Raw genomic sequence first — 14586 nt, forward strand, 5'->3', positions numbered from 1 at the left:
TCATGATCAGGGAAAGGGTGAACCCAGGACATGGGAGGAGCACTTCTTGTTCTTCCTGACTTCACAAGGAAGCCATATATGAAACAAAACCTGCCTTTGTCGGCCCCTTCCAGCTCCTTCATGCTGCTTATCAAAGGGTTGTAATAGTCAGGCTCTGAGAACGCCATATTTAAAGAGGCATCCTGAAGGTCTTTTTCATTTGTACAGAATACCTGCTAAAGTTAGAAACTGCAGGAAAAAGTGGGTTTGGGGCAGACAATTCTTCAGATGATTTAAACTGCCCACCCAGTTTCTGCCAGAGAGGAATGGTTAAATTCATCCCACAATAAATTAGGATGCACTTGTGGAAACTTGTACTTTGTTTGCAAATACAAAGAGGTGAGAGGAACTGATGCACCATGAAATGTCCTGATCAGCAACTTCTGTAAATTATACATTCCAGGATGTACTGTGATAGTTCTGGCACTTTGTGCACTGAAACCCACAGAAGTAGACAAAATTCGGTGATTCCTTAATATAAACCTTCCAGATCCACCACATTTTATTATGTTTGTTGTCTTAAAAAAAACTGATGTGTTACACTAATTGTTCCTGGAACACTGAGAACTTCACTATCATGATTTTGTTGCTACAAGAATGTATTTTGCAGAAAGAGAATTGGACGAGTTGTATTTTTATAAGTCCACATTAGGATTAGAGACATTAAGGGGAGAGTGGGCTTAGAATCAGAGCGAATGAGGAAAATTACAATAGATTCAGGGAAAGCGGAAAATGGTATTAGAATACGACATTGGAAAAACAATGGGGTTAATCATCGAGGATCTCCCATCAGATTCCCTGCTGCTGATGACTATCTGGAGATCCCGACTTGAAACTGTCTGGATGTGAAGTGAAAAAGATTAGGCAACGTTGTGATGGTCACTCAAGTTGAGTACTGAACTAGCACTTGTAATATTTTTATTGTGCACATAAACATGCTTGAATGTTTGTGTGTTGAACTGTATTTAGTACATTCTTTCTGTGAATTATCCCAGATGTAGCAGAGCCTAGGATTTGTGCTACCCTGTATGCAACACCTTACAGCCTGCCTTTTTGTTTTGTTTGGGATGGTTTGGTTATGTTGGTTGTTTTGTTTTAAGAACATTTTGAAAGATACTTGAATTCTATGTTTTTTCATGTTTTTGAATATTCCTTGCTCCTATGTTTGACTTATAAAACAATCTTTTTTCTGTTATTTCACTTATTCTGTTGCATCACTTGCTCCAGATTTACTCCAATCCTTTCACTATTATGGTGCCCTGATTAGTTACTCACTTCCTGGCAGGTGTTCCCCAGATGATATATTAAATGTTTTTTTTAACTGTTTTTCTCTTCTCTCTATTCAAGAGCAAGCCCATGTGACCCTGAGGTTCCTGACTCTGCACAGCTCCGAATTCCTGACAAATTCAAAACAGCTGTTGTTAACCTCTGCTGCAGTTCTCCTCCCCTTACTGCTGCTCTGTCTGCCAAAAGGTCATAAAAACATTTTGTCCCATTCTAGGAACGTAGGAATGGAATAGATAGCTCCGATAGTTCCACCACTTAATTAAATCAGGTTTGATCTTTGTCTCGACTCCATTGACCTGTCTTTTATGCATGGTGTGATGTTAGTTGCAATCTTTCTGGAGAAAACCAATTAAGAAGGTGCCTACTAGACCCCTATCCATTTAAGGAAATGGACCAGCGAACCAGAAGAACCAGCAGCAAAAGGCAGTTGGCCCACCATGAGATGCTTTCTTATGTGGGCACTGTTGATGTTGGGATGAGAGCACAAGGGTGCCTAAAGATAACACAGATCACCATGGCACAGTTAACACTTCTGCCTCACAATACCAGGGAACGGGTTCAGTTCCAGTCTGAGCAACTGTCTTTGTGGAGTTTGCACATTCTCCCCGTGTCTGCGTGTGTCTCCTCCAGGTTCTCCGGTTTGCTCCCACAGTCCAAAGATATGCTGATTAGGTGAATTAGACATGCTAAATTGCCATGTAGTGTCCAGGGATGTGCAGGCTATGTGGTTTAACTATGGTAAAATTTAGGGTTACGAGGATAGGGTGGAATGCTGTTTGGAGGATTGGTGCAGACAGCATTGGCTGAATGGCTTCTATCTGCGGCTGTATGGATTTTATGACTCACTAATTATAGCTTTATGGCCACAGATGCCATGCTATTGATGTGGAGGGTTAACCCCCTCTCCATCGCAAGTTGGTCAGTGGTCTCAACTGTGGTTCTCTGGCAGCCATGGAACAGGAAATATGTGGAAAATTTAAAGGATGCTTCCCATGCTCTCCTGACCTGCTGTCAGGTGCCCATCTTCAACTAACAGCTGGACTTCAGCCTCAGAGGGAGCTGATCCACCATTGTGGCTTTGACAATGTGACCCCAGATGGGGACTTAATAAGACCTCATTCGTATCCTGCTGCTACTGGATTAAGTAATCAGTAGTGGACAGAAATGGCTTCAAGAAAATGCACTTAGGTGGAATTGCATTGAAGAGTCACCCCAGTTTGTGTTTTTTAAACTTTCCTCTTAGTCACTTCCAAATCCATCCACACAGAAGTTGGAAATGCAGCCTGGTATGCTGGGAAGCACTGTGGCCAAATTTCACCTTGTCCTTGTACAACATTAAACACTGTGAAGAGCAAGTATCAATGAATAGTAATTCAGGAGAAGGAATATCAGCTGTCTTTCCTTGCTCTAATTCAAGGTTATGGCATTCATTAGTGGCAATTCAGTTACTTTCTTGAGCTAAATCAACTTGGATCTGAGAATAAATCCGGGGAGTGGTCTAGCCCATTTGGTTCAGCAGAATAGCAAGAACATCCTTCAGCATTGAAGACTTTAGAAGTCTTTGGGCACATGTTGTCACGTATCGTGTTTAAAATCATCTAGAGTAAAACCACTGATCCAGATTTATGTCCACAGTCTAAACCACACAAGGAATGAAAAATGAATAAAGGTTAGCAGAAAAAAGACAGAGGGGCAGAATATTTCCAAGCTATGAACAATATGGGCTATGGCAAGATAAATGGGAGAATTGTGTGAGATAGCTGTCTCAATGTCAAGGCCATCTTGCCATAACTTCTCATTTTGCTTAAGTGGCTTGGCAACAAAACAGCTGTTGTGAAAGCTTAACATGGAAACCTTGGTGCAGTCTACTCTCTGCTTGCTTTAAAAGAACTCAAAGTTGGACGCTGGGCACCACCATCTCTGACATGCTTTGTGGGTACCAGCCATATACGTTTCATGCTCATTGACACTGGCATCCAATATGTGCCAGCCTATGAACCCTCAAGGCATATCTCTGGTCCACTTCCAGGATGTCTCTGCACTTCAGTGCTTCACATTGGGCTTTACCAGTAACTATCATTGCAATGCTGCAGCAAAAGCAGTTTGTGTTCAGGAACACACACCCAGCTCATGAACTCACTGTCATAAAGCTCATTTAGTATGAGTCAATCTCTATGCTTGCAGCATCCGTTCCTTGCCTTACCTTGACTTCTTCCATTTTGCCTCCTTAATCAGAGGTACCTGGCTCATATTATTACTGTCTTGAATGCCATTTAGCACAGCCACAAAGCCAGGATGCATGCCACGGTTGTCATCAGGCCTCAATCCAGTCAAACGGATCGCCTTCACTCAGAGAATCTAGCGTAGTAAATCAAGTGCAGTTTCCAATACCAGTCCAAGCTGAGTGGACGGCACAGCTTTATTGTTATTCAGGTGGAAAGATTTCCTGAATGAATGAGTTGGCAGCTCAAAGGTCATGCATGGCTGTTGATAGTGAAGGTTTGGGTGAGTAAGAGTGAGTAGGGAAGATTTTATATGCATTAGTGAAAGTAGTAGATCATGAGCTTAGTGGGAAGTCAGTGTTGTAGGAGAGAGAGAGAGAGTGTGAATGTAATGTATCAAAGAGACATGATGTTACTCATGCTGATAGATGGCGGATGGATATTGAACTACTTCTTACAGTGCTAGACATTCCTCTAGAAGGCTGAGACTGTTCCAAACCGTATGTTAGCCTCAGACCAGGCTGGTGTGTTTTGTTTTTGTAGTTGCCACTGCTGGTCCTGGGAAAAAAGCAAGTCCCACATTTGCATCATCCTGAGTGGCAGGAGGTCCAAGACCATATCCACAAAACAGGATGATGTTTTACCCTGTCTGCCATGTCTGGGGTATATGTCAACAATAATGAAGGCAGCTCTGGACTGACAATGCTTGTCCATTTACACATTGTAACCTTTTTTAGACAGCATGGGCATAAGGGATACTAGTGAATTCCAGGATTTCTAGTGAGTGGCCAATTGCTCCAGGAATGGCATGTGGTAAAAATGTGGACATAGGAATTGATTTTCACCATGAGACTCAAAAGACAAAGTGGTGAGGTTGGTAATATATAGTGAGAAACTTTACTCCACCTTGCAGTGAGAATCATCCACCAAATTCACCATAACACACACTTAGCCAAAAAATGGCAAGAATTCTGTGCCTCTCGAGCTAGGATGTCCAAAAGTGCTTTATAGCCAATGGAATACTTTAAGTGTAATAAAGGAAAAGCAGCACATCTTTTGCATACCCTAAGGTCCATTAAATGGCAATATGATTAGTAACCAAACAATCTGCATTTAATGACATTGGTTGAAGGCTAAAATATTGCCAGAACACCGGGGAGAATCTATCTGCTCTTCACAAAATAGTGCTATGGCATATTATGGATTTGCTTAATATACCAAACTGGGCCTCAGTTTAGCGTCTTATCTAATTCCAAGAATTGTCCTGCAATGGGAAAATCCAATACTCTCTTAATGTGCCTGTTTTGGCTCATGGATGAAGAATGGCAATTTACTTCTGTACTAAAATATTATGAGATTGTATAAATCTGAATCCCAGTGAGAATCAGCATGTTTAAGAGGAGAAAACTGAACTTGAATGAACTGTGCCTTTAGGAGAAGAGGGAGCCTTGATACACGGCTTCCATTCTGAATCTTTTCAAAACTCGTAATTTATTCGATTACAAAATTACTGATTTTGAAATGATTCTTAGAACTGAATGTGGCCATTAAAAATATAGCTGTTATACCTGAGAGCTATGATCATTTTGTGGAATTGATGACTTGAAGGAAAATGCTGTACCACTAATACAACATCTGTGCTCATCTGGTGAAGGTAAAGAACTATTCAAAAACTGTATGAACATTCACTGATGGACAGTAGGTTCTCTGCAGTTGATATTTTAGCCAGTTACTTTTGAAGTGATGATCTAATTTTTGCCTTGACAGACAATTTTGGTAAAGCTGGACATTTCATAATTTTGAAGAAACCTTAAATGGCTGACCTCAGAATACCTGGGGCCATTTGGTGTCAGACATAATGTTATGCTTCTAACCAATTGAGTCAGTCTAGTTCACATATAATAATGTACCTCCGTACAACTGGGGAAGGTCCAGATTAGAAACTATATTATACCTGCAATAAATGGAAACAGTTGGAATCAACCACAGATGTAAGCATACCAAATTAAGAGTAGAGAAGCCAGGTAGTAATAGCATACCAAGTAATATAGAAAAGGACTCAAATGCTGTTTCTATCCCATTACTTTTTGTGTAACTCTGAGCCATACACATTAGTTTGTTATGCAATGTGGACATACTGCATTGTCAAAATGGAATTTGAAGGATAGGTGACTTTACTTCTGGTGTCTACATGGACAGGGTTGAACTACTTGTCTGGTTATGCCTCTGGAAAGACATTAACATGTAAAAGGGCCTTTGGATAATCTTCCATTGAATATATGTCAGGATTTAACAGATCACTTATGGAATTAACAGTATTGCCTGGATGTATACAGAAACACAAATATGATAGTTGCCCTAAGACTTGGTATCTGCAAACATGAAATCCAGTAAACCAGTATGAAGGAACCGGTTTATCATAAAAAGATGTGAATAACCATTGCTTGTTTAGAGTAAGATGCCTTCCTTCAGAGGGCGTTGATCTTGACTGCCTTTTCTGCACTGATCTTCTAATAAGAAGTGCTATTGTCTCAAGTTAGTTTATATCACATGACCACAAAATCAATACTGTGATTATCCACACAAACAATTTGATGGCATAAAATTACCATCACACAAAGGGTCTGAGGTCCATGAACAACAGCAACTTCCTGAGCAACCATGCAGCTTAGAGGAGATGTTCCTCTTCTGGTAACTTTCCCTTTAAGGTTTCCACCTTGCTGCACTTCTCACACTTTTCATTTAATATCATTGTTGTCCTCCCATTCATATGTCATTCAATTTTTCACTCAAGTTTTTACTCTCTTCTATGCTAGACAACCGTTTATCCTTGGTGATTTGAACCTCCACCTCTATCTCAACAATTCTTGTTCTTCTTATCTCAGAGTTTACCGGCTTATTTAACTAATTCTGTCCCTTAATGTAGTCATAGACCAATGAAGCATGGAATAGACTCTTCGGTCCAACTGGTCCACGCTGACCATATTCTCAAATTAAACTAGTCCCATTTCCCTGAATTTGGCCCATGTCCCTCCAAACTTACCTATTCATGTACTTATTCAAATGTCTATTAAATGTTGTAACTGTACCTGAATCCACTACTTCCTCGACAGTTCATTCAACACATTAATCACTCTGTGTAAAAAAGTTGCCCTTCATGTCCTTTTTAAAACTTTCTCATCTTACCTAAAATATGACCCCTAGTTTTGAATTCCCGCACCCAAGGGAAAAGACCCATTATCTGTGTCCTCATGATTTTATAAACTTTTATATGGTCACCCCCCCAGCCTCCTATATTCCAATGAAAAAAGTCCCATTTTCAGTCCCAGTGAAATGCCATTCTTACTACCTGCCACACAAGTTCACCTCCACTATCCTGACAGTGGTCTACATCCCACCCCGTGCGGAAGTGAAGACTACTTGTTGAAGCATACAAGACTACAAACAGTCTTGCGACGGAATGTCCCGAACCATTGTTCATTGTAATCAGTGACTTCAACCAGGCCAACCTCAAGAACATACTACCAAAATTCCACCAACAGGTTTCCTGTTCCAACAAAGGTCCGAACATCCTTGACCATTGCTATATAACCATAAGAAATGGCTACTGCTGCTACCCACATCCGCATTTTGGAAAATCAGACCGCAACACTCTACTCCTCCTCACAAGCAGAAATTGAAGTGTGAGAATGCGGTACAGATAGTAGTGCATGTTGGTCTGAGTCATGGGACTGCTTAGAATCAGTGAACTGGTCCATATTCCAGAACTCAGTGGCCAACCTAAATCAGCCACTACCATTACGGACTTCATTAGTAAATATATAGATGACTGCATGCTGAAGAAGTCAATCCGAATGTTCCCCAATCAGAAAGGATGGATGAACCATTGGATCCACTTCTTACTGAAGTTCAGGTCTGAGGCGTTCAAGTTGGGCGAGCCTGACCTATATGGGAAATTGAGGTACTACATTCACAAGGTCAAGAAGCAATACCAAACTAAACTTGAGATTCAGGCTAACCACATGGACACCTGCCATTTGTGGCAAGGCTTAAATGGCATAAAGGCCTCCAAAAGGAAGTTCAGCAGAATCGCAGGAAACAGTACATCTCTACGTGTTGAGCTTATTGTTTGCATTAAGTAGAAGGGCAGTGAATGATATCACATATCCCATCAGCCTCGGATGCACCTGTACCCGCAGTCATTGCTGCAGACATTAGATTTATCTTCTTAAGAGTGAACCCACAGGAAAAAAACCCACTACAGTCAAAATAAAACACAACAATGCCTCTACTTCCTCAGGAGGCTAAGGAAATTTGGCATATCCGTAAAGGCACTCACAAATTTTTATAGAAGCATCACAGAAAGCATCCAATCTCAATGAATGGACAGTATGGTTTGGTTACTGCTCTTCCCAAGACCAAAAGAAACTACAGAAAGTTGTGAACAAAGACCAGTCCATTACGCAAACCAGCCTCCCATCCATTGATTTTATCTATACGTCCTGTTGCTCAGGAAAGCAGCCAAAATAATCAAAGACCCTTCCCACTCCAGTTATACTCTCTTCCAGCTTCTTTTGTCAGGCAGAAAATATAAATGTTTCTACACAGGTACGAACAGATTCAAGGATAGCTTCTTCCCTGCTGTTAACAGCCATTTTAATGGATGTCTTTAGCGTTAATGTTGATCTTTCTCTGCACCCTTTTCGACAGCTGTAACATTGTATCTTTCCTGTAAAGCATGTACGGCAACATGTCGGTATATGTGACAATAATAAATCAAATCAAATCAAATCTGCTTCTTTCGGAGTCCATTCCTGGAAAATTTTTTTCCAAGTCACTAACCCCCAGACTCTCAAACTCTTAGCAAATAGCCTTTTTACCTTTAATCCATTATGATACTCAACAGATATTGATTCTTTAATGAATCTTTCCATTACCTTTGATGCCTTTATCTCATTAGAATTATGTCTCCTTCTTAGACCACCAATGTAGATCTCATATCAGCTTCTGTAAACTCAGGGTACATTAGCTTGAATGTATTTAACAATCAACTAGATTTACCATTCATTGCCAGATCAAACAAGACCAACTGGGGCATTATTGTATATATATACTCTCCATCGTTAAAACTGTGCATCATTTAAGAGTGCAAGAAGCCTAGCAGTGCCAGGGTCCCAGGTTTGATTCCAGCCTTGGGCGACTGTCTGTGTCGAGTTTGCACATTCTCCCCGTGTCTGCATGGGTTTCCTCTGGGTACTCTGGTATCCCCCCATAGTCCAAAGATGTGCGGGTCAGGTGAATTGGCCATGCTAAATTGCCCATAGTGTTAGGTGCATTACTCAGAGAGAAATGGGTCTGGGTGGGTTACCCTTCAGAGGGTCGGTGTGGACTGGTTAGGCCGAAGGGTCTGTTTCCACACTGTAGGAAATCTAATCTAATCTAATAACACATTCTTCCTTTTGTCCACCACTATTATCACCTTAAAACAACCCCGCTGCCTCCTCCATCTTACAATAGCAATTAGATTGTGGACTTTTTTATAAAGAGCATGATTATCCAATCAGTTGCCAATACTGCTCCCCTCCATTCCCTTAGAAGGCCGATTCCTGTTCTTTTCCTTAATCTGAATTTACAACTTTTCCCTAGCTTCTCTACCATCTTCTCTAATCCTCTGTGAGTTCACCTTGTTGATGAGACATCATTTGTAAATTCTAGACTGTATTCCTACTAAATTACTGATCACTGAACTTCCTTTCCTGACTTCTTTGTGAGCTTAATGGTTGCCCTCCTAAGGTTATAGCCTCTGCTGCTTGAAATCTGTTGACATTAGACATCTCAAAAACAAATCCTTGATCCTTTTCTTCTTGCAATCACAAACCCATCTTGTGTGTGTCTTTCTTTTCTGAAGTTTTTGAACACAACCTTTTTGGAATTCTTTGTTTGAATCTACTTTTATTAAAGTCAGCTTTTATTAAAAGACAGCTTAATTGACTATGACAAGGGTAAACGATCCCAACTCATCTGCAACCTTTGACATGGTTCAGTAACAAACTTTTACTCCAAAGCCTCTACTGTTGTCCTGCTGGTTGGAACTACACTTGACCAGTTTCATTTCTATCTTCCTGTCAAAGCCAGATAATCATATGCAATTGATTCTTTTTTCATTCCTGTAGTATTGCCTCTAGGATTCCTTGAGGCTATTATTCATAGTCTCTCCTTTTTCTCATTTGCGTACTGCTCCTTAGTACCCACATCCAGAATCATGGTGACAGTTTTCATGTACATATATTGCTGGTAACTAGCTCTGCTTTACTTTTATTTGTCTTGATCCCACCATTGTCTCTGAACTATCTACTTGTCTGACATCAGGTACAGATGAGCAGGAATTTTCTTCAATTTTATAGTAAAAGAATGGAACCTATGGTTTTTAGATCCTATCACAAACTATGTTTCTTTGCCTCTGACCCTGTTTCTCTCAAAATCAAATTTGAGGTTGAACCAAACCTTGGTGATTATATTTGACCATAAGATAAGCTTCCCACCAGACATCTACATCATCACTAAAGACAGCATATCTCCATCTCTGTAAGATCTGATAACATTGACCTTGCCTCAGTTTATGAAACCAACGACTGTGCCTTTATTTATTCTAGATTTGTCTGATTGAATGCACTTCTGGTCAGAATCCCATCTTCTATCCTTCACATTCAAAGCTTTGGTACTGAACTCTGCTACCTAATTCACACTAAGTCTCAGAACATTTCCTTGTGCTTGTTAATCTATTTTAGTTTTATTCATTCATGGAATAAGGGTGTTGCCAGCTGGGCCATCATTTATTACCCATCTCTAATTGCCCAGAAGATGGCTAAGAGTCAATCACATTGCTGTGAGTCTGGAGTCACATGTAGGCCAGACCAAGTAAGGATGGCAATTTCTTTCCCTGCAGGACATTAGTGAATCGAATACGAAAACAGATGTTGCTGGAAAAGCTCATCAGGTCTGGTTGCATCTGTGAAGCGAAATCAAAGTTAATGTTTTGGGTCTAGTGACCCTTCCTCTGAGAAATGCTATCTTTGATTTCTCTTCACAAATGCTGTCAGACCTGCTGAGCTTTTCCAGCTACTTCTGTTTTTGATTTACCACATCTGTAGTTTTTTCTGTTTTTATTTCATGAACTAGATGGGTTTTTCCCAATAATCATTAAACTCTTAATTCTGGATTCTTATTGGATTCAAAGTCTACCATCTGCCATGGCAGGATTTGAACCCAGGTCCCTGCAACATTAGCTGAGTTTCTGGATTAAATAATCTACTTACTACTAGGCCACATGTTGATTCATGTTTAAACGGCATCATGATTTTAAAATTCCTATCCTTGTTTTCAAATCACCTTGGCTTAGTAATCTTCAACAGCCTAAAACTATGTTCCCCCACCTTGGATCTGTGCTCTGCAAACTCCAGCTTTTTGACCATTCCTAATTTTAACCACTGGACGTTTGGTAGCCATGCCTTCAGCTACATGGATTCTAAACCTCAGGAATTTCCTCCCGATATCTCGCTGCCTTTTTTTCTCTCTTCTGTCCTTTTAGTCACTTCTTAAAATCGATTTCTCTGACTAAACTCTTAGTTATCTAGCTTAATATTTGTTTAATTGGCTTCATATCAAATTTGATAACAGGCCCGTGAAGCATTTGAGATTGTTAATATCATTAAAGGTGCAATATTATTGCAAGTCATTGTGAGGAAGAGGAATTCACAATTGGAATATATGTGCTGGTGTTGAGGATAAGTTATTATTCTGTTGTTTGATGGGTGTACAGGAAATGGTTTTATTTAGGAGGATATATTGTTATATATGCACTGGATGTGAGGAAGTGGATGTAGTTTTCAATTAATGATCTAATCGCTTCTCTGCTAGTCCTTTGGTAAAGCATTTTATGCGGTAACACACACACAAGTGAAGTGAGCTTGTCAATTTCAAATTAGCTGGCAGACTATAACATGGGGCCATATTTAATATCCTGACACCAGTCAAACACAAGTTAGGAAGGCAAAAATTGAGGTTGGGGAGGGGTGAAATCCTTTATATTTAAATTTCTTGTTCAATATTTGTCAGCCACCATTTTAACCTGTGCAGGAGTCATGATGATTGTAACCCGATGTTCTCGCAATATGACATTCGGTTCAAAATTTTTAATCATGCACTTTTAAATGCATGATCAATTTTGAATTTTCCTGGGATTGATAGTTTCAATAGTTGGCCTTCTGAAGTCAGTGCAAAACATAGCATGTTAATCCATTTGTGAACCCTGTGGAAAACCTATCATGGAGTCAGGAAACTTTTGACAGGTAAGGTTAAAAGACCTTGACAGTGTAAAATGACATAGCTAATCATAGAATATTTAATTATGTTCATGTGCTTAAAAGGTAAGTAACCATTAAAGTGAGCAGTATTGTGTGAGTGTTCAGATGCATTGCAGTACTTCCTCCTGTGGATAAAGTTCTCTCTTACATCCAACAGTGTTACGAATCAGATATTAATGTGTTGTATGAATGCTGTGCTTCATTTTCTGCTTTGATTTTCAAGTCCAGACATATGTTGAGCCTTTGAAATGACTGTACAGATACCTAATTTCTTTGATTGTAAGCCTAAAATCTATTTGTGAACTTCAAAGGCACTAATGTATTAAGTGCTAGAAATCTGAGTATAGTCATGCAGTGGAATCCTATTCTATATCCTGTACTAAAACCCATTTGAGAGTCGTGCTTTTTAAAAAAAGTTTGAATAGGTGTCAGCTTGACAATTTTCAGAGCTCCTAAGAAAAGCAATGTTTTCCAAGTCTAGTTTGAGTAGATGGATGAAATGCTCATGCATATAAAAATAAAAGTAAAAACAAGGAATGCCAAGTTTTTATTATTGGACTCATGAGTTAAGTCCAGATTGGATGCTCAGTACATGGGTATACAGGAGGCAAGGGGATATGGAGCGAAATTGGAATAGATGGGTAGTGAGGACTAGGGATCCACTGATCTTCTGCAGTCTGAGCTGGTATCCCAGACAATGAAAGCAGGTGTTCTATCCTGCTGGGTTTGGGCATCCATTCCCGCCTTGGGCTTGCTTCTGAAGATGGTAATCTTCACTCTAGCCTGCCATGACTCCCTGGGCTGAAAATTGCATGTGTGCACAAGTTCCTTCAGAACTTGGAAATTAAGTGATGGAAATTGGCCTGTCATATGCTTACTGAATCAGTGATGAATATTTGGCCCATGGTTTCAAAATGTAACACAACTGTTAATTGGTGAATAATTTATTTTCAATATAAAGATTGATTGAAAAAAACAGGGTGAGCAGCAGCAATATTAACGATGTCATAGATTATTCAGAGATAATGTCCTCCCATCTCCTTCAATGTTGTCAAGGAGTCCATCAAGCACGCTACTACCAATTTCTTCTAACAGTTATATTTTGAGACTGTCATTTTTACCTTACTGATTATGACACCTATGATACAAAGGAGCACTTGTATACTTGAATATTGATAACACTTGGTCTGGTTGTCCTCCCCAGTAATGGCTCACCCCCTTTTCTCTACTGGCAAAACACTGGGTCTATTGTACCTTGATTTTCACATCTGGGTCACACCTGCCATTTTTACAGGGTCACAATCTTCACACCTCTCCCACAGTCCAACGCTTATTGTTATTTTAAGTTAAGTAAAACTCATCATACATTGCCAATCATGCCCTCAATATATTTCCATCAGTAACACTTCTTCTCGTGCAATTCTGTTTGGAATGTGCAACAAAGTCAATTAATATTACAATACAACTTCATCTGTATTCACAAATGCATGGATGTTACGTAAGACAAGAACCAGGTGTTCTCCAGAACATTCTTCAGCCAGAGAGTGGTGAATCTATGGAATTCATTGTCCCAGAAGGCGGTGGAGGCCAGGTCATTGAGAATATTTAAGACTGAAATAGAGGGGTTCTTGAGTATCAAGGGTTATGGGGAGAGAACAGGTTGAGAAACTTATCAGACATGATTGAATGGTGGAGCAGACTCGATGGACTGAATGGCCTAATTTCTGCTCCTATGTCTTAAAGTTTTATTCTACATTTCAGCAATTTTTTTTATCATATTTGTTCATGGCAATTGTTTTTTCTTCTTCAAGCTCAAGCACATTCAATGGTGGGAGAAAGTAGTGTCTTTCTTTTGTACAGATTCTGGCCTATCCTTCAGTGTATAAGATTTGGTTTATAATTGACTGCCATTTAAAATACTAATCTTATGCAACTTCTAACAAGCTAATACATCATTTCTCAACTTAAAACTCTGTTGTTTTGTAAGTGGTCTGTAGATTTGGTGAAAATATTAAACTAAATGACAATTATGTCAGTTTAGCTGTCGGGCAATTAAGACAAACTATCGTGTTAAGATATTATAGAACATAGAACATAGAAAAATACAGCGAGGTACAGGCCCTTTGGCCCTCGATGTTGCGCCGATCCAAGCCCACCTAACCTACACTAGCTCACTATCCTCCATATGCCTATCCAATGCCCGTTTAAATACCCATAAAGAGGGAGAGTCCACCACTGCTACTGGCAGGGCATTCCATGAACTCACGACTCGCTGAGTAAAGAATCTACCCCTAACATCTGTCCATTACCTACCACCCCTTAATTTAAAGCTATGCCCCCTCATAATAGCTGACTCCATACGTGAAAAAAGGTTCTCATGGTCAACCCTATCTAAACCCCTAATCATCTTGTACACCTCTATCAAGTCACCCCTAAACCTTCTTTTCTCCAATGAAAACAGCCCCAAGTGCCTCAGCCTTTCCTCACACAATCTTCCTACCATACCAGGCAACATCCTGGTAAACCTCATAGGTTTAAGATATTAGGAGAAAAGTATAGAGGGGATGTCAGAGGAAGGTTCTTTACACAGAAAGTTGTGAATGCATGGAATGCGTTGCCAGCGGTGGTGGTGGAAACAGAGTCATTAGGGACATTTAAGCGACTGCTGGACATGC

The 14586-nt window shown here is 39.9% G+C and overlaps 1 protein-coding gene across 4 annotated transcripts in view; it reads left to right on the forward strand.

Annotated features, from left to right (window-relative positions):
- LOC122540343 (matrix remodeling-associated protein 8-like) overlaps positions 1-14586 on the forward strand; it is an 87818-nt gene that overhangs the window by 27106 nt on the left and 46126 nt on the right. The window lies entirely within an intron of this gene.

This window comes from Chiloscyllium plagiosum, chromosome 34, assembly GCF_004010195.1.
Source record: "Chiloscyllium plagiosum isolate BGI_BamShark_2017 chromosome 34, ASM401019v2, whole genome shotgun sequence".
In the NCBI taxonomy this organism is placed as follows: domain Eukaryota; kingdom Metazoa; phylum Chordata; class Chondrichthyes; order Orectolobiformes; family Hemiscylliidae; genus Chiloscyllium; species Chiloscyllium plagiosum.